We start from the raw sequence: 16,850 nt of genomic DNA, 5'->3' as shown, positions 1-16,850 counted from the left end.
GATGCACAACAGTGATTCCAGGGTCCTCCCCTGGCTCGCCACGATTGGCTGTTGCAATTTGATGGGCGGGTCGAGCCCTAACCTGATTGGTCGTTGCGGCCTCTCCGTGCCTCCCGGAGTTGGAGAGCCTTTGAGCGGCTGTCAGTCAGCGGTTGCTGGCCCCGCCTATGTTTCCCACCCCGGGGTGTGAAACCGCACCACCTCCTCTCACTCTCACTGCTTCTTAAAGAGACAATCACTGGGCTCAAGCTCTGTAATCGCATTATAACAAGCCATAATAACATAATTGGTTTGAATGCCATAACAATGCCATTTAAAGTGTTTGTTCGGAAGACTGAAATCAAGATTTACATGTCAAAGGAAAAGCCAGAGAGGATGTAATAAACAGTAGGCTATGTTTCCTCCAATCTTCATACAGGCAATTTGAAGTAGAAAGCAAGCAACTAATGTTGCTTAGCCTAATTCTACTAACACCTTTATTAATACTGCCACCAATAACTATTGTATTAGTAGGTGTGCCTCCACAAATTGATTTTAACCTCACTCATCAGCTCTGTAAACGATCAACAGTTGCATATTTACAGTGGTGGGAAGTAACTAAAGTAAATTTACTCAAGTACTGTACTAACAAATAAAATATGATTCATTATCATAGATTGAACTACACAGCGGTAAATAAAGTAATTAAAATTAGCCACAACTTTACCAGCTGCAACATTAAAGTGATACGTACATTAATTTATCAATGATTATAATCCAATAATATGGTATACATTATTCTGAAATGGACCATTCTGCATAATGAGTTTGAATGCATGGCTTTTACTTGTAACTGAGTATTTAAACACTGTGGTATTGCTACTTTTGCTTAAGTAAATGATCTGGGTACTGGGTACCCCAATCTGTTTCTTGCATTCGATTCATTTGATGTGCCCAGAAACTGCTGAGTTTACCACATTCTGTAGCACTGACTTAGTTCACATGTTTTATTAAGAAAATGTTAAGAGATGGGCGGGTATGCGTGTGTGTGTGTGTGTGTGTGTGTGTGTGTGTGTGCGCGCGCATGTGTATGTGTGTATATGTAGTGCATGTCAAAAAGGCTGCAACTGCTTTATATCTTCTCTTGATGTGAGCCTAAATTCACCCCAACAAAATGCTCTGTCAAATAAAATAAAATTACAGCTGGAGATGTGAGTTCAGTTGACAGCGTGGCTTTGCTTGTGCACTATTTGGAAAACATCTGTACTTTTTACTCCACTATTTATTTGACAGCTAATTACTAGTTACTTTGCAGATTAAGTTTTTTTAATACAAAACATAGATTAAACTTCCCAGCAACAGGAAGAAAAATTCAGATATTTTACTTAAGTAAAAGTAATAATTCCACGGTGTTGAAATACTGTATTTTACCTAAGTAAAAGTACATAAGTATTAGAAAGAGCCAAAAGTAAAAGTGCTCATTATGCAGAATGATGATTTCAGAATAATATAGATCATATTACTGGATTATAACTATTGATGTATAAACGTGTCACTAATGTTGCAGCTGGTAAAGGTGGAGCTATTTTTTAATTATGCTGCTCTATCTTAATCTACAAAAATACATCATCATTTATTAGTTGCTTATATTTTGCATTGATAATTTCAATGTGGAAAGTAACTAGAAACAGCAGCTGTCAAATAAAGGCAGAATACTTCTTTCAGTACTGTCTGTGAGTACATAAACATGGATGCTTTTGCGCAGGTGTGTCGGAGCATCTGTGTACATGATTGTGTGCTAACCAGGTGTGTATACTTGTGTGTGCAGGCACACCCATGCATGCATGTGTGTGTGTTTTGTGCATCCAGGCTGATCTTTTCACGATTTGAGTGTGCCCTATAATGGCCACATGATAGCACAAAATTCTTCCCAAATGTTGAAGTCACGTTCGCCCGTTTGTCTCAAAAATGCACATCTGTGATAAATCAGTGGTCCTGTCAGCCTCCTGGCCCCATGGACACTTTTTTTCTCATCATATTTTTTTCCTGGCACTGACAGATCGTATTGATTGACTTTGACAGAGCTATTGTGATCGCTTTGTGTTGGGAGAAGTCCCAGATTTCATTGCTATTAATCACAGTAGTGAGGACTCAGATATTCACACCTGCAGCACTGCAGGCAGTTTAGTGGCACAGTTCCTCATTCCTTTTTCCAGTGAATAGGCGAAGGTTTCACATTGCATCATGCGTGTGTGAGTGAGCACAGTAGCCTACAGGTGAGGCCGCTAGCTCTTAGAAGCAAGGAAAATATCTGAGAAATGAGACCCTGTTAAAACATGACTTCATTGGTGATGGAAAACTGAGTAATCGAGGACAAGCAATTTCTATAGCTTGTCCTGAACTCCTATTACTTTGAGGCTTGAGAATTGTTTGGAGCTGTAAAATGTCTTTAAAATACCATCTTAAAGGTTCTGGGTAAAAAACATTGACAATAGCAAACTATACCTCCTGTAGAAATTTGAATATGTTTGAAAAACATTTAAAAAAATCTTGATTTGATTGGATGTTTAATGGGATATAACGATGAAGTGATTACATTTTTTACCCAAAATGTCAAAGGTCAACTTTACTGTGACCGCAATGTCCTGGAAAACCACTTTTTTGGCCTTTAACTCAGGATCAGAAGGGGAGATTGTGAGCATATCTCACAGTTGATTGGACACTGAATAGGTGACACTTTTGACTCCAAGATCAAAGGTCACAAAATAGGTTTTTAGGAATGAATTTTGGCGATTCCAGATTTCACACACATGTTGACTGGGACGGCACAATGAGTAAACAATAACTAGCACAGCACGGGCTTTCCTACGTCTCGACTATTCTGCCTTTCACTTCCGGCCTCATTCTGAATTTCGAGTGTCATCGGAATCACGTGACTGCAAACAACGTATTGGAGCATGAATCATGATTCTGTGAGTGAGTGAGTTTCACCTACAGCTCATAGAGAGGCTTCACATCTAGAAATGCCAGGAGAAAACAAAAGCACCACATTTTGTGTAGCTATACTCTATGGGAATCCATCTTTGCATAGTAATCAAGTATATGTGTACCTGTTTAGCCAATACATCTATGATAATCCTTCATTAATCAGTTCAACAATGTATATTCACTGGAATCATAGAGATAACCTCCATTTAGCCAAAATAAAAATACACTGTATACCTTTTATTCAATTCCTTCCAAGTATTCATATGCAGAGTCTGGCAGACATGAGTGTAAACTGCAACTTGACTGGTTGGCGGAGGCACACGACCACAGGGCGGTAATTCTAGTTTAAGCGCTGAGATAAATAATTCATGCTTGCTTTGATATAAAGATTTGGCAAGATTTCATACAATATAAATATCTGGTAAGTTAAGCTGCAGTTTATCTAACAAGCATATTTCTCTGCTATATGCGGTATGATGCAGTATTAAATCACTTTTCATATTTTTTTATGTCTCTTTCAGCATACATAGAATTAAGATTACCATCTACCCAATTTACATCTTTAAAGAAATAGAAATTTTCAATTCCCAAGTTGTGTGCGTAGCACTGGATCCCTCTCCTGATGATCAGACTGAATTGCCATTTCATTTTCATTTCATTATTTCAGCTCTGTTATTTCAGGCCTTCTTTGTCCTGTGCATATCATCAGTACAAGTTACAAGTGACAGGAGGTCTGCAATCGCAGCAATCCTGAGTATGTTCAACCCTGCATTTTGAAGTTCCTTCAACAGATATGTAGGTACTTTGGGGGTCTATTTTGAGAGGACTGTTGACACGTCTTTTAATGTGATTTATTTGGTGGATGCCCCGCTCCTGATGACTTGGCACACAAATAACTTTACTAATGCAGCAGGCAAATACCAGGTTCAAATGTTCACCAATACACTAAGCTCTGTTTAAAGGGTCTTTCACAAGAAACGTGTGCGTATTGTGGTGGAAGTTTGTAGATTCACATAAACCAGTTTCCTCTAGGAACATTTGATGAATACAATGTTTTTATATATATATATATATATATATATATATATATATATATATATATATATATATAGTAATATAATCTACATTTTATTTTGTTCCCACTATTAGCAAATGTTGTAGTGCAGTTTATCCGCCAGTGTCGTACAGATGTTATAGAAAATAGCAAAGAGGTTCTTTTTCAAATAACACACAATAATAGCTTTTAGCAATTTCCATGTGTTTTCACAGCAAACAATTTTTTACATAATAAGTGACTTCATTAAAAAAAAGGTATGGCACCGAGCAGCGCAAAGTGTGCAAAGTGTATAGACACTGGTTTCCTTCCTCGAGGGCTAAGACATTTCACATGTCACCATCGTGAGGGATATTTCTCCCTGGGTATGGGTTGATTTATAATCTGAGAAACCGAGAGCCCTACAAAGAATTCACATTGTAAGGAAAGCATTAACAGCTTTTGCTACCATAACTGCTCTGCTCTTCATGCTCACCCCGCACCCACTCTCCTGTGAGCTGCTGTGTGAAGTTGTGACTGATGAGAAGAGTGGACGTGAGTCTGTCATGAGAGTGCATTGTAAAGAGGATAATGACTGCACCAGATGAGCCCGTGTCTTTTTTTTGTGTAGATGTTTTTAACACCGGCCATATTGGTGTTTACACAGCTGGAACAGAATGAAAGTGTCTAAAATGACATGTCTAAAGATTTTTGGGGCTCGTATGAGAAAAGTGAAAGCAGTAGCTTCATAGGTGTACTTGATGAGTCAACTGCATATTGTTCCCATTTCACTTTTTTTTCTCTCAGTGCTGAAGGGGTAACGTGATGGCGGTGGGGATGGATGTGTAAGGCCTGGAGCGATTCATCACGCTCGTCTTACTGGAATCTTCAAAGATAAGAAACCATCTGCTGCAGCGATTCATCAACTATAAAATGGAGAAGCGTGAAACCCGGCCAACTCATCATACTGGGGCTGGATGGCTAACGGGTGTTGCAGGAGCGTGGAGATGCTTTTGCTAATAGGAAGCAGGAACAGTTTGGGCATTTCTGTCAATACCAGGCTGCCTGCTAAGTGGAGTGATGTGTGGCCTACGAGGCGGAGAGCATGAGTGAAGTGGTGTGTGTGTGTGGGGGGGGGGGGGGGGGCATAGCGAGGCAGATGTAGAGAAAGAGAAAATATACGAGGACAACACGCAGCATGACAGTCCTCATGGGCAAGAGGCCACGTTTTACATATATACAAATCCCCCTGTCTAACACACTCTGCTTTAAAGGCTCTGTCCTCCTCTCCCTGTTTGGCTTCATGGTGTATTCATGATTTTCATGGGATCAGAGGACTCTTTTAGGGTTTGATCAGAATAGATATGAAGAACGACACTGGCCACACATGAGTAGTGTTGGGAGTAAATAACGTTTCAGTAATCAGTGGCATAAGGGATTGTAATTACTAATTCCTGTAACCATTTGGGGGTTGGCTTGTTTGCTGTCTTAGGAGTTAGGTGGATGGTTGACATCAGTTCGGTAAATCTGCATCCATTGGACAGAAGCTACATGTTAGCTTATTGCAGGAACTGGAGGTGGGGGGAGCCGACTAGCCTCCACCAAAAGAGAAATAAAGCAACTCCTGGTGTCACTGCACAGGTAGTAGGTCTAGGGGATTTAACTTCCACTAAGCCTTGTGGATGCACCAGCTACTAACAGGCCACAACACAACTTGAATGCCTTTGGTTGCCACCAACAATAAAAGGATGCAGGCAGCCCTTACCTGAACCCTGCAGTCGCTCCGCTCCCTTGGGGCCAAGTCCTCTTCTTGTGTCGCCAACCGTGCACTGAGCTTGCCGCTGGTTTCAATTCATTTAGGTTAGCAAATTGACGCAGCCAGGAACTAAACCAAAATATTTCAGGGAGGGGGTTCAATGAGCAATTGTAATGAGTAGTTGATTACATTTTTATGGTAACTTGGATCAGATGAGGATCAGATATTTCACCCAGGTCATGAACCAAAGAGCTGTTAATGGAGGAGGTGAAAACAAAAATGATGTCTGACTAAAGAAGGCTCAGTGGTGGTCTGGCTGTTTAGTGTCAACACAACCACATGATCTACAGGTGTCCAAACACCACAGCGCTGGCTTTTCTTCTCCCTGTATTATAATTTTTTTAATCTATATTGATAGTGTGTGCTAACATTTACATTTCTCATCAGTGTTTGTCTAATGAGGAGAGTGAATCGGGCTGTGCTTGTGCCAAGATCCTGTCAGTGGGTAAGGCTTGCAGCTTGGCAGCCCAACGGCAAGCGATTAGAGACGAACCGCACCAGCTCCCTAACCTGTTCCATCACGAGGTAGGCGTGGTCAGAGGCACTCACCCTGTCTGTTATGCTTACACCTCAAGTCACGGTGTCAGCCGCAATGAAGGTATGCATTGTTGAAAGAAGGGCTAAAATGGCAGTTAGTTTCCACGTCCTTTCAACAGGTGTTTACTTGTGTCTACATTGCTCACATCCTCACCCTGCGAAGACAAAGTTGAAGCCTTGGCTTGTTGGTTTACAGCTCCTTTGACAGGCAGGGTGGGGAAGGGTGACTCTCTTGTGTATTTGGCCATGGTTGTTTTAATAGGCCTCGTCAATAGAATATTTCATAAAAGGAGCGATGGCCTGGAACAGTTTTTGTTCTGTGCGAGGAGAGGAATGTGCTTGTTTCACTCTTTGAAAGGTGACTTCTGTGTTGCACGGCTGCGGCGGCCAAGCAGCTTTTTGTCTGCCAGCACTCTTTGTTTCTGTGTTTTTAGTGTGAATGCATTTGTACCGAGAAGGCATCTCGTCCTCTCTTTTGTCTTTGTCGCTCTCTCTCTTCAGTGTCTGAAGGTTTAAACACTGCTTTTGTTGCTGTGTAGAATATAAATATGGCTGTTAGAATTATTGAACCCAGTGCCTTTTCTATACTTGTTTTACTCTAAAAGCTTAACTTAAAAAAAAATCAATTTTCTACCAAAGTGTTTTACATTAAACTCTTAAAATGTCTTTATTTAAACCCATGAAATATAAAATCCCTACACCTACGTTTGACCTGTCACATTTCATGGTTGGTTACACATTGGCCCAGCGTTTAGACGTCCACTCAGTGGTTTAATTAGCCGGCTAAATCAGAATGGTCCGCCCGTCTAAATTCAATTAGGTCTTCAAACGCACTCAGTGGCACCATGGGCCAGAGGTGGAAAATTCAATTTATTTGAAGTAACTGGATACCCATTTACTGCATGGTGGCCCATATGGACGCTCCCTTGGTGTGCGTTGTATATGTTTACAAGCAATTCATTCAGCATCATTACATTATCTTTAGTGTGTTATTAACTGTGGAGAAACGGCAGTTAGGTGTGTGTGTGTGTGTCTACCAGTCACTGGGAAAAGAGGAAAGCTTCAGAGAAGCGCAGTTTTTTCGAGAACTGCTTGCACACAAAGGTTTTCCCTCTGAATCACACAAATTGCTGTGATTCAATAAAACAGTTCACTGCATTTGCACTTTACATTTAATAAAAAACTTTAATTGGTGAACTCTCCCTACAAATATTCTAAAGCAGGCAACACACAACGCAAAACGTACTTAAAAAGCAAAACCACACAGTAGGCTAATGAACACAAGACTGACGTTCCATCAGCGGGGAGAATGAACCCGTATTAATCAAACCTTTTCCTCTTTCACAAACCTGCTTCTCTCTCCACTCACGACGCTGCAGAGGCCAACTCATTAGCGGAGGCTTTGGGAGCGCTTGTATAGCTATGTGGAGTACAAAGGAAGAAAAAGGGTGATCCCTCCTTTTTCTCCGTGCTCCCTTGCTCCTGACAAAGTAGGGCCTTGGTGAATAGCGGAGGCAAAAGCAGAGCTGAATGGAGCTGGAGGAGTGGGGCTCGCTCATGCAGAGAGCTCCCAGCCCCTCTATACCTGCCCTGGAGAAAAGAGTGGCCAGCTGCTGCCGCTGAGCCTTTTTCCCCTGGCTTCAATAGAGACCTTGTGAAAGGAGCCCGGACAGGGTAGCTGAATACGGAGAGAGAAAGTGAGGAATGGAAGTTAGGGAGGGAAGGAAGGAAGGAAGAGGGAGGGAGGGGAGGGGGAAGTTATTGCGAGGAGAGAGGGTACAGAGTTTGCATTAAAGCCCATCGTTATGCCCGCACCGTGCACGGAGCTCTGGGGGTTGGCCAGTGACAGAGAAGAAGAGCAGCTTGGTTTAATCAATCATAATGGAAATTAGCATGTTATAATGAAGCTGTGGGAGAAGTCAATTATTTGGGCAGTTCAAAGCGGAGATTGACTTTGGAGCTGGGATCTGCGGACGCTGGCCAAATCAAGCTTGGCAGGGCCTTGGCCAAAGCTCCAACCGAAAATAAGTACTTTAAAGAGCTTTCAGATGCATGCCTGTTACAGTAGTAATGATATTCACACAGCAGGTCTGTCAGCAGGTCTCTCAGTGCTTTTAGTGCAAGTGGCTACTTGGATATTTTTGTGGGCATCTCCTGGTTGTGGTGCTATTTTTGGGTCTCCATCCCTTATTAACCTTGTCTTGGTCCTTCTAGTTTCCACAGTTCTAATGGTATTGTTGCGCTGCTGTAGTCACAGCTGCTAAGCTTATGTCGGCTTGTTTTCCTCCCTTGTTGCTCTTCTCGTTCCTTCCCTCCCTGCCCCCCTCACTAATATCTGCCTCCCTCCTTTTAGCGTTGGACTGTTGCTTCCCCTCCTTCCGTTGACTATACCTCCTGTTTTATGCCAGTTTCTTCACTCCTTTCTTCGCTCCTTCCCCCTCCCTGCCTGCCCCCAGGCCTCTGCTGCTGCTAATAGGATAATGGCTGCCATGTTATGCACACTTAAGACCCACAGAGCAGCGCTGAGGGCTGTGTGCATGTGTGTGTGTGTGTGTGTGTGTGTTAAAAGTATGTGAAATTCTTTGCAGGGATCGCACAGGGAGTGAATTTCTGCATCACCTCCAAAGTAAAAATTAAGAAAATTACACACACTTAGCTTTTACATGCGGGATTCCACGGGGCATTAAACAGTTTAAAGGCAGCAGAGACAAAGCTTTCACCATTTTCTACACAGGCTTTATTAGAAGCCCAGTTAAGGGCGCTTAAGTCCTCATCCACAGACATTGAAGTACCCACCACTCACCATGGCCACTCAGCCCTGGGGCTGGGGCCTATAACTCATACTAATTGGGAAGTTTCTAATCTCTTGGCAACTGTATAAACTGACTGAATAGAGTTTCTTTAAACTTTTTCAAACACGGAAGAAGCAGGATTTTATCAAAGCATATCCAGAATACATCCTGAGTAGTGTTTTCCAGTTGTTTTTCTTTTTCTCATTTATCCCCAATCTAAAAACTTCTAGGAATCTTTAAAGGTAGGTAAGATGTTGGATGACACTTTTACAGACTGGATTCTTGAGATAGAGAATGATTTATAGTGTATTGAAAATGTACTCCATTTATCTGCATTTGTTTATTGGAAAATGAGTGGACAGTAACAAAAGGCCTTTTGAGCTTTCCTGAGTTTTGGCCAGATTTTGAAGGTGCTGTTTAAACCACCTAGCAGATGTTCGCTTTCTGATGTACGTCCAGTTCCTTTACAGCGCAGGGGACTTCTCGCCACACAACTGAGCTTTGAGGCCCGCGAGCCCAGCGTCTTCCTCCCTGAAACGCTGTCAAAGTTATGCAGCCAGGCACAGGTATGAGGGACTCCGGGAAAGAGTGAAAGAGAACGGCAAAGTGAGATTTCCCTCTGCTAATGTTTTCTTCCCTGTAAAAGAGCAAGCACTGGAGATAAAGTGGAGCGAAAGCAGAGCCAGAAACTGTCAGGGTTCTGCATCCAGCTGGAAAAGTTCTCGATAGACACTCATAACATTTTAGCGTGCACCTCAACTGTAGTCTTTTGGAGCTGCATGGCGCTGGAAGAATGCTGGAGTTCAAGAAATCAAACGCAATGTACTGAACTCATCACTTCACATGTGGAGCCAAAATACACACGAACGCTCACATAGACGCATACAATGCATGAGCATGTGCATGGACGAGCATACTCTCTCTCACAATCACACTCACATACAAACATAGATAAGCAGCGTACGCACGTTGTTCACTCATTAGAGTGAATCATAAAACTATCATCCAAAAATAAGAATCAGTCATGCGGTGCAAATTAACATTCCTCAGCACCCTGACAAATTTTAAATGCTACGCAAAACAAGTTTGCAAAATCCAATTTGCCATGCCATCAAATGTGATAATTCAACATCTAGCATTACACAAGATCTTGACAATGTCTTCCATATGCTAGACTCCAAAAAGAGAGTCCTCTACTGGCTGGTAGCATTTGGCATGATGCAAAAAGCCACAAAACACCCACGAATCAGAGGTTTCTTGGTGGTTTCAGGTTGCTCAACATGTACCGTAACTATGAACACACAGCAGATGTCTGGATTTGTGGAGGAGGAGAGGCATTAAAATCCAATTAATAATGAGATATGGACATCTGAGACCCATGTTATAAACATCACTTTATTTCGCGGCTGAAGTCATTCAACAGGTTGCATTTATTCCTCATTAGCTCATTACAGCCGCTGACAGCAACGAATTGTCATTCACAGGCGTCTGGATCTTTTCCATCTTGACTCAACTCCTGCAGATCAATTTAACCTTTTTACACTCCATGACATAACGAGGTGATTAGTTTTGCTGGTAAGGTGCTGCTACGTGTCAAACTTGCCTGACGCTCCCCATTCCTGTTCACACACACACACACACACACCCCCTCCTGTGCTGAATTTGTTGTGCTTATTTAGCGTGGGCACTCCAGGCGGTTTGAGGCCAGGAGCGTGACGAGGCAGATGCACCACAGTTCCGCATGTCTAACTCCAACCAGACACTCATAATTTCCCTGTCAGTCTCTTGCTTTATATCCTGCTCCTTTGTATGTTCAGACTGATAGCAAAGGTAAACTAGGTCTAAAATGCACTATAATGTAACACCAGTCCAGTGAAATGATGTGTCAGCCTCCGCTGGATAGTCCAGCTCATGCTGAGAGAAGTCATACTGTGTCCTCGCAATAATCCATTTCTTGACACCTGCGAGGAGCCTCCAAGTCAAACACACCGAGGTTGATTAAAACATGACCATAACAGGAAATTTGCAGTGGAAATCAAACTTGGGGCTGAGGTGTGATGCAGAGCGCTGAAGTCTGGCAGTCATTGAGAGGAGAGGATTGATTGTCTTGGATTAAACACACTCATCTCAGATTTCATTTTGGGCCTGTTTGGAATAGGGCCTCCCCTACTTGCAATGTCATTAGCTTGAATTACATACAATTAAAGTGAATTAAAATAGACATTTATTTGTGGCTTATATAATATTGTTTAAAAGTATGATTCCAAAGTGAGTGTGCAGTATGTTTACATTTGCTGTCTTTCAGGTTTCTATGGACATGCATGCTTGCCAGATTGTGTTTCTTGCACATGTCCTGGCCGTCACATGTGTATATGTCAACATGCATGAATGCATACATGCAGGCATGTGAATGAACACTTGGCCTGGGGGTTACTGAGCCATTTGCAGGTGTGAATATGCATGTGCGTGCCGGCAGACACGGACAGTCCAGTCCGTTTCCTGTAGGTGTTCTCCACCCTCTCTCCATCTTCCCCTTCTCTCTCGTTCCTCTCTTTATGACAGTAGGTCAGACAGGAAATGCCTGGCTGATTGGAGAGATTAGCGAAGTCTGAAGAAGTGCCAACTGTTGAAGAAACGTGTGAAGATGTAAGAAGGTGAGGAGATACACTCTCCTGCTGCGTGTATTCTTTTAGATGTGCTTTTCATTGCGAGCACTGGGAGTTTTCAGCATGGACTACTTGACAACTGGGGATGATGCATCGCAAAATATACGTATATTTAACTATACATATATACAACTCCAACCCCTGCTTAAATGAAAATAACAAAGTGCTGTGTGGCTGACTGGCCCAGGCGAGTGGGCTGCCAACCCTCTGCGGTTGTGTAGTCAGTCAGCCTTTCTCTCCCAGCCAGTTACTTTTGGTCCAGTCCATTCTAACTTTACCTGGGCCCCGCCCCTTTAAGTGGTGACATTTGTATAGAGGACCAGGTCTGAGTCAAAAAGTCCCAGGCCATTTTTCATTCCCAGTTTGGGAACCATGAATGTCTGTACAAAGGTTTGTGCTAATTCATCCAGTAGCTGAAGAGATCCTGCACTGCATAAGTGAACATTTTGACCTGCTGGTGGCTCTAAAAGCAAGGTCTTTGATGAATCCTAATGAAAAGTCACTAGGATTCATCCTCTGGGAACTATGAATGTCTGAACAATTTCAGAGTAATCCACCCTATACTTGTTAAGATATTTCAGTCTGGACGAACGTGTTGGACTGACAGACAGAGATAGGCCCTTTTCACAGCAGCCATTTTAACATGTAATCATATACAGGTGTAATAAAATAAAAAATAAAAATACAGCCCTGTTCCATTTACAGTAGGTGGGCCAGGGCCCTGGTATTGTGCATGTTGACTCACAGGAATGACTGTGACACGCTAAATAGAATGGTACCATAATTAATTTGATCAATTACACCCTGCTTTGATATGTCAAAATTGCCGCTATGAAAAGGGCCTATTGCTGATAGAGCAACACCGCTAGTGTGGCTGAAAACAAATGTTCTTACATACCTGTAGTGCTATCTAACCATGCAGATAGCTTTGGTTTTGAGATATGCATCTGAGATTTCTGTCACTGACCCTTTAATTCTGAATGCAAAGTGTTTGTGACAGGAAGTGAGTCCATTAAGCCGCAAAAAAGTTTGCTTCATCTGTGATTTTATGAAAAATAATGCCTTTTACTGTTCCTTGTTAAACTATAAGAGAGTTATTCCTCATAGTGCCAGTTTGTCATCGTAACTCCACAGGGTCTAATGAAAACTGTGACAGTTATATGGGCTCATGAGGAAGACGCTGTCAGATGGGAGTCTGTGTGTCTATGCCAAGCTTACCTCTTCGATCTGATTCATCTGTAGAAGATTATCAATCACACTGTGCTCTGCTCCTCTAAAGACAGGTCAGGCTCAGCAGACAGAAAAAAGCTGCCTGTCATGCTCTGTGCAACAGTTTAAGCACATATTTTACCCAATGCTAATTTTGCCTGCTGTCAAATTGCATGCCCAGTGCACTACAAGGTTTTGATTCGATTGTAGCCTCCGCCAAAAAACAGAGGGCGTGAACAGGCTTCACTTGAACTTAACTGACCTGAAAAAAGTAAGTAACTGTTTTTGATTCTTTTTCCAAACAGATTTTACAGCCAGCTTAACCTTGTCAAGAAATCTTTGAAGCCTCTGTATCATATGACATAAACAACAGGCGTATCAAATGTTCAAATCTGCCTTTTCAGTGCCTGACTCTTCCAACTACTCGAATGAAACAGAAGGTTAATAATGCATTGGAATGTGGAAATGCAATGCAGCAGTTTGCCATAGCAGAAACATTTGATCTGCACCTGGTATAAGTTGCTTACACAACCTTCACACCTGCATGCGTGTGTGTGTGTGTTTGTGTGCATGAGAAGAAGAGAGAGAGGGGAAGAGAAAAGGAGCCACAGAAAATGAAAAGGAGAAGGAGGGGAAAGGGTTAGAGGAAACAGGCGGTAAAAGAGATGAAACCAAGACCAACAAAAAGAGAAAAACGCATCCACGCAGGTGGCTGAGGCTCCAGGCAGCCATTTTCTCCCAAGCTCTTTCAGGGAGAAACTGTAAGGTTTCTGTTAAGAGAGCGTGCAGGATGTTTTTCAGGGCCTCCTCTGCACAGTTGCTTTTTCAATCACCCAACAACACTCTCCTGCATGTCAATGGCCTGGTTTCAATCAACCTGCAAAGCATTAAGTCCTCCTTAAACACTCTTCTCTCACTATCTGGTTTACAGGCCCGTGAGTCAGAACCAGCAAGACTGTTGTGGTAACAAAAATCAACAAGTCCATCCTTTCTGTTTTTCATCCATGTTTGTTCCACATTCTTAGCGTGACATAATTATCTTTCTCTTTCCAGGTGAGACTTTTTTTCTGATAGTAGTTGGGGTGGTTTTGTGCCTCTGAACTTCTTGATATTACATGCTGGTAATAAGTGAGATAAATTAAGTAGTTCAGTGCATTCCGAACACTGATGTTCATTCACAACGCTTAGCTGCTGAGCGATCTGTGCACAGACAGATGGGAAATAAGCCATCATTACTTACTCTTGCTCATTTATCTTTAAATGGCTGCATTTAAACATAATTATCTCTATTGCAGAGCCCATCAAGACGGGACGGCATAGGACATCTGTGTGTGCCTGTGTGTGTGTGTGTGTGTTCGCTTGCATTTGTTGAGGGACTGCTAGAAAATTGAGATGATGATGTTCCATGTATTTTTCTTGGTCTGAAATTGCTATATATTTTTCACTCTCTCTCACTCAGACACACACACACACACACACACACGACAGATGTTTTCATGTGTACCGCCTTGTTTTTACAGCTTTGAAATTGTCACGGCCCCCTCTGATAATTCATCTAATGCGCTGTCATGTTCAGCTTCGGCCCATAACTTCATGCTTGTTAGACTGACTCCTCTCCGAAAGAACAGGCCACATTGAGTAAACCATTAGGCATCCTATATGGCCGGTAGTCAGGGGTGGAACAAATATTCAGATTATTGATACTCCATCACAAATAGAAGTCTGGCGTTTACATTTTTACTTAAGTAAAAGTGCAGAAGAGCTTGAAAGTTCATTCTTTACCTTGAAAACAAGGACGGTCCACTTCCTCACTTGTTCTGGAGCTTTCGAAAGTATCACACAATCTTCATCGGCAGATGTTTGCTCAGTTGTCGTGGAACTGTAGATGAACTTTCCATTATTCTGAACACTTTTAGGATTTCCCTTCCATGTTGAAGACCACTTAATACAGTCGAAAGCCCCCGAACAAACCAGTATGTGGACCAACCTTGGTTGCTTTTCATCATTGTTGAATACAAGAAATTATGTGTTGACTGCTGAACCAGTGCCTTCACAATGCACATTTTATATCGTCTATTTGTTAAAGACTTTTTAAAGACACATTTTATATACATTAAATTGGACTGCAACCATTCACACAAAATCATTTGCCCGTAAATGCAGGACATAATTTAGAAATTAGCTTTAAAAGACTTGTGGCCAACAAGCAATCAGGCCTCATTGTGAAGACATGGACGTCACCCAAAAGCTGTATAAATGAGCTGTGCAGCTTCTATAGAAAATGCTTCACTGGCCACACAGTTGGTACAATAGACTGAACGGAGGAGGAATGTGTGCAGCAACATGTTCAATGTGATGATTAGGCTGAATCCTATACAAAACAACCCAGCTAAAGGGTAGCTACCAGTCCGGAGGCACTTGAAGCACAGGTGCAGCTCTGGTGTCTCCCTCAACTAATAAGAAGAAGGGAAAAAAACTCGACCCTGTGACATTCAAACAAAAACAAGCACTGAGCTGTGCACTGATGGTGGCCATGGTTGTTCTTTCCATTTTTTTCTCCTCCTCTCTGCTTCAGCATTTTTTTTTTCCGGGGCAGCCTTCGTTCACAAAGCTACAAAGCAAACAGAGCAGTGTGAACGCGGGGTGGAATACGGGTAAACACGGGTTGTTGTGACGTGTGTGGTGAGTGAGTGACCGTGTGTGGTGGACATTCCTCATATTGAGCCTGTGGTGCTATTTTTTTTTCTTGCTGGGTGAGATGTTTTGAGAAGCCTGGTCCCCCCACCCAGGGCTCACCTGTTGAGCCATGACAACCAAACAAATGGCTTCCATTGCTGCTCATAGTGACCTTTGACCCCTGGGCTTTGAGTTGCCCTGCAGAGAGGGGCTGTTTGAGAAGCCTTCCCGGTTCAATAACATCTTTTCCCCCCGAGCAGCTAAAGCGCTTAGCTGTTTAACACCTGTGGCTCCATCCGTTGAGCTCCAACACAACTGCTCATATCTTCCACATATCCCGACACAATGTGCAGTCGTTTGTCAGGCTTGTTCTCTGGACCCCTGAATGCACTGACAATTTATCAGATTTTTGTGAGGAGCTGCATGAGTGATATCTGTCTTGGAAATGAGGATTTTCAGAAGAAAAAAAGAACAAAAACAGATATTAACCACATTTATTATATTTAAATGTATGTATGAATACAAGCAGACCGCATTATGACAGTACATGATTTACAGTACTGTAAACTGCTTGCCTCGTTGCATGCTTCAAAAATGATTGTGCGTAGTTATGCAGATTACATGTACCAGCGAGACATTTCTATATTTTATAAATTGTTTTCCTTGTTTGTTTTCAAGTGTATTTATCAAGCCAATTAATGTAACTGCGGCATCTCCACCAGGGTGCCAAAATAGCAAACCAATTTAACATTTCTGATTCAACAATCTAACTAATTAATGTGACAAAGTTACAGAGATGTAAATTATATGGCCTAGATACAAAATGACAGCACATTAAATCACACTGTGCCACAAGTATGTTGCAAAGTAACATCAACTTATCACTTCCACGTATAGAACTACAGTAGCTACATCTAACCCCTGCCTGATGGATATTTAAATGAAACGTGAGAACAGAGCTGTGTTGGCTTATGTTAACATGCAGGACGACAATCCTTCACGAAAAAATATACAACTTAAAGAGCTGATCAAAGATATGTTAAAGCTACACAGAGGTTTACTGAGGTAGGTTGCATTTGTCAACACACACATCTGGACTAACTATACTCTCCTCTCTCCTCTCCAATTCTTTCTGCCCCCAAACCCACTTCCAC

Source organism: Enoplosus armatus, chromosome 3 (genome assembly GCF_043641665.1).
Source record: "Enoplosus armatus isolate fEnoArm2 chromosome 3, fEnoArm2.hap1, whole genome shotgun sequence".
NCBI lineage: Eukaryota > Metazoa > Chordata > Actinopteri > Centrarchiformes > Enoplosidae > Enoplosus > Enoplosus armatus.
This window is presented reverse-complemented; position numbering follows the sequence as displayed.